The 4,819-nt window shown below is 40.2% G+C and overlaps 1 protein-coding gene across 1 annotated transcript in view; it reads left to right on the top strand.

The window, feature by feature from the left end:
• The first annotated feature begins 2,125 nt into the window (after window positions 1-2,125).
• Window positions 2,126-4,819, top strand: part of LOC107104625 (sodium- and chloride-dependent taurine transporter-like) — a 36,753-nt gene continuing 34,059 nt past the window's right edge. Inside the window, exon 1 of the mRNA XM_015404665.1 lies at window positions 2,126-2,343. The gene's annotated coding sequence lies outside the window, so the exon portion shown is untranslated. The remainder of the gene's footprint in view (window positions 2,344-4,819) is intronic.

Raw genomic sequence — 4,819 nt, 5'->3', positions numbered from 1 at the left:
TGCCTAATAAAGTGGCCGGTGAGTGTAGTGACGCTGCTATAGGATTAGACTGCTGGAGGATATGGGGACCCCCTTTTCATCATTCTGCTCATTCTATCTCTGTTCTCCCATTCTGCAGTATTTCTTAGTTCAATCTCTAACGTTCTGCTCTCTTTGTTTTTTTTTTCATCATATAAGCTTCAACTGGTCTGTCCCTGTTTGTCTATGACTCCATCCTGGAGAGAAATATCAGCTCTGCTGATGCCGTCAACAGCTTAGATTATAGATTATAGAGTTTGGCCTGTTTTTCAGTGTATTCCTGTTTCTCTCCTAGACATAGCTTTGGGCTCAGCTTTCACTGTGACTAACTGGATGTTCTCTTTTTCCTCCTTTAACATGAAAACTGGCTCATAGCTCGTCTAGGTTTCTTTCCCAGACAGAGTCACCTGTGGAGCTAGTTTACTGTTAGCTTTTCTAACAGAAATTATTACTAGATCAGTGCTTCTATGTTCTTTTCTGTATCTGCTTCTCTCTCCTTGAACCCTAGTCTAACTCACAATAAGCCTGCTTCTGGTTCTGCTAACATTTGTTTCTTGTTAAATGCATGCTCACTGTGAGGGATTGCTGAAGAGTCAATATCTACTGTCTCTACTTGCTCATCCAGTTGGAGAGAATCCTGAATGATCTGATTGACCTGGACCTATAAAGTGGCCTGAGATTGAATGTGATGTGATTTGGAACTTTAGAAATAAATTGCACTGAAGTAAAAATGAATTTTGTTTTGTTTCAATTATTTCTATTGGCTATACTGTTTATTATCTGGTATCTATGTTTTAGGTTTATGCAGGGGCAGATTTATGAAATTTGGGGACCTAGGCAAAGACAGGCAGGGGGCCCTCTAAATTGAGGAGACAACACATAAAACAGACCTATTCTACAGATAGAGAAATGTTAATAGAATAGACATCTATTATTTGTTCTAGGTTTTATTCCTCTCTTCTTGTCCCTTTTCCTGTTGTTTTCCTCTCTATATTTTGTACTCAGCTGACTTTTCATGCTGTTAAAAAAGGAATGAAAGACTTTTTCCAAGCACTAAGCTCACTTAGCTGATTGCTCCTTCCTGTGTTTCCAAAAAGGCCAAAGTAAATAACCCAGTCCTTCTTTTCACTGTAGACAAGCCATGATCTGCTTCTCTGTTCTCCATTTTTCATTTGGATGAAATAATAGCTGCATGAATCATGACAGCAGACTAATTTCAGACTTAAGGTGCACAAATAGGGAGTTGTTGTATTAACATATATGTAATACCCCAGGAACTTGGGGCCCTAGGCAACTGCTTAGTATTTTCTAATGATAAATCCCCCCCTGGGTTTATTGTTAAGTCAAAACACAAAGACACTAAAGTTGGTTAACTGTTGTTTTATTATCACAAGCCATTCGTTTATGGTGGTAAATTGGAAAAGTTCCTTAACTTCCTGTTCCTCTACCTGTCACTCTATTTATTTATTCAAATTAACTCTGGAAAAGCAGACTGTCATTTTCCCGCTGCTGTAAAGAAACCACACCCAACCCACTGTGTCCCAAAGCAGGAAAAGACAAATAATAAGAAAGATAACGTCTCTAATAGTGTCGGTAATTAGAGGGTTATTTTGGACATGGTTTTTATTTCATTTTTATGAATTTTAGGCGCTGTTGGACTGTTCCTTTAAACATCTTTAATGCTGCATTCAGGAACTGCTGGTAAATTTCAATAATTACAATAGAGGTGCGCGATTTGCGGAAAAGATTGATTTGAACTCGTCAGTAAAAGTTTTACTGCAGGGATAAATACAAACCCAACAGCTTTGTTTGAAGTTAAATGACGAATAGTGATGCAGCGCGAGGCTTTCTTTTCAATTAGGACCAAAGGTGGAATAGACTATTTTACATAGTTATTCTTAAAATATAGATTTTTCTTCTACTTAAAAGTGTCGATTATTTGCATTAGTTTTTTAAATGTATAAACGTTAGGTTATGTCTACGCTCACATCGATGTTAGTTGAAAGCGACGTGCTTCTCTCCTGTTAAGTGCGCACTTTAGGAAACGTCCGAGGCTGGCAGCTGTCCGTGAACGCAGCGCCATCGCCGCTTTCCTGTTGCTCAGAGGAGGCAGGCCGGTGATTTTCCACTGCCGCTCATCTATCTGGTCCCCCAGTTCCAGAGACAAAGGTCAGAAAGAGAAGCTTATAAATAGGCGAAAGTCTGAGCTTCCGACGCGTCCACGCATCAGTCGCTGTCACGGACACGGGAGGACACGGACACGGCAGAGCAGACTGAGGACATTAAAAGGAGAAATTAACAGAAAACATCCCATCCTAGGAGCAGGTAAAGGAAAATAAATCATCCTTTAAGGTTCATTTCAGACTTTTGCTCAGATGTAGGGGGAAAAAAGCTGCTTTTATTCATTTTGAAGGAAAATAATATGAATTGTGTTTAATTTATGATGAATTATTTCTATCTGCTGCGTTTGAATGAAAGTGAGTTTTTAAAGCAAAGATGATAGAAAAGCCTTGAAAAGTTGGTCCAGATGAAGCCGGACCGCTGAGTCTGACTCGCAGCAGAGTTTTTGTGTTTTTGCGGGGAACTGCGTGAGTGAACGGATGTTTCTTTGTCACGCGTGGAGGCTGCCCACTGAGGAGCGCGTGGATATTCTGCGTCCCTGAAGGTGTCCATCAGCCTGGATGATGGATGGATGGATGGATGAAGGTTTTTCTCTCTGATGAAGCAGCCTGGCTTCATTTCTCTGCTTTACTTCTGTTCTTCAAGCTGCTCTTCAAAGGGGGAAGTGGATGCTGCCTCACCCCCTCCTCCCTCCCTCCCCCTCCACCTTTTGTCTCGCTTCCTGCTTTCTTTAATTTCCTCTTTTTGGCGGAATAAAACTGTTAATTTCCGTTTCTAATGCCTTTTTAAACAGGCTGCAGGATGTATTTCTTTATTCTTGCAGTGTCTGCAGTTCTTTCCTGATGCTGTAGGACTGATGAGGAGAAGGGGCCCCCAAGGGGCCCCCGGAAGCCATCCAGGTGGTTCCATTTTAGGAACCGCTTTGTGACATGGAAAGCTTGGAGTCCTTCTGCTGTTTTGAAGCTGTAGAGGATTTCCTCTTGTTGTATTAGAAAGGCCTCAGAACAGGCAGCAGAGGCGTAGCTAGAATTTTTATAAGGGTGGCCAGGCAGTGACCTGGAGGGGGCCCAAAGTTGATAGGCATGTCACGACCCAAACCGTTCCCGAAGCATCCTGGTCACCCTTGATTTTATTTTGTTAAAAAGACCTAAATTACATTTTCCCTCCCCCATAATGTCCTAAAGGTTAATAATATACTTTCTCAGATGATAAATGCTTTAAAATCCTTTCTTTTATCAGACTTCTGCCCGATCTGCACCAGAAATGGGATCCTATGCCATTTCCGCGAGCTAACTTTTTTTGGCTTTGGATTTAAACATTAATCTAGTCTTTTTGAGGGTCGGCGATGAATGGAAAAATGCCAGGGCTGAAAATCATTCCCAGTCTGATCTACGCTGTTCCAACAGGAAAATGAACGAGCACAAGGTCCATATTTTCTAAATGAAGACAAATGATACTTTCCTACAGTCTTTACTAAAAAATAGACGTGTATATATTTAAACAGCTGTGCTTTCTAGATAAAAGGTATAGTGACTAAAAGTCTTTCAGGTTTGTGTTCTGGGGCGAACATCTTTTCCATTGTCATTATATACCTACTTTTATCAATAATCATTCTGCATAAAATTGATATTTACTATAAATATCTACATAAATTGATTATTATTATTATTATTTAGTTTAAGTTTTTATTCAAATAGTTATTTATCTATGTTTTCACAAGATGACTTCTAGATGATTTGCTGAGACGCATCACTTTCTCTTTACCCCATTTAACACAAAATCTAGTTCTGAAAAGGGCATTGACTCTGTACTTATCTTTAATGTTAGCATATTGATGTGCATAATTAACCAAAGTGTTTTTGTTGTCAAGTAAAAATGATTATATGAAAAATTAAAATGTCCACTTGAGAGTACTACTGCTGCCAGAGGGGAAAAATGGGTAGGGGTGGCCAGGGATTGGCTAAGGGTGGCCATGGCCACCCCTGGCCCCCCATCTAGAGCTTTGCTGGGACACAAACCTGCTGCTCGTGTTGTTTGAGGTGCTTTATGATGAGGTGAACCAACAGAGACTTTGTAAAGATCGTGTTTTCTCAGAACTTGAGCTTGGATCATGAAACCGTATCAGATCTGGGTCTCATTCTGCAAGGCACTGATGAAAAATACCTCCTTAAATCAGTTTATTCCCCCTTAAATGAAAAGTCATATTCAGAATTCATGATTAAATACTAGGGGTTAGCAGTGGCATGGGTGTTGCCATAGGATATATTCACTATGTTGCAATAACACCATATATTGTGATATTTTACCTACTATCAAAATTGAATGTATAGTTAAAAAAGCAACCGCTGTATCTTTGCATCAGATGATATTGACCGTTTAGTTATTTTGGTATCCATGTTGCTTTGGGTTTGAGTCAGTCCGCGTCTTTCACTGTGACTGCCTCATCTACTGATATGGCGCTGCGTCGCACAGCAAAAGGCCTCCACAGCGCCAGAGTGGCGGTACAAAGGTAGCCCATTTTCCCTCAGTTTTAGGTAAAAAATTTTTGCTTAAAAAAATGTATTCTAGGAATAGAGATGTCCCGATCCAGGTTTTTGCACTTCCGATCCGATACCGATACTGGCCGATACCAGCCTATCTGAGCATGTATTTCAGTTTAAGTTAAAGGAGAAGTCCGGTT

Source organism: Cyprinodon variegatus, unplaced genomic scaffold (assembly GCF_000732505.1).
Source record: "Cyprinodon variegatus isolate N-32 unplaced genomic scaffold, C_variegatus-1.0 Scaffold1821, whole genome shotgun sequence".
In the NCBI taxonomy this organism is placed as follows: Eukaryota; Metazoa; Chordata; class Actinopteri; order Cyprinodontiformes; family Cyprinodontidae; genus Cyprinodon; species Cyprinodon variegatus.
Note: the sequence above shows the minus strand (reverse complement) of the source record. Positions and strands in the feature narration are given on the sequence as shown.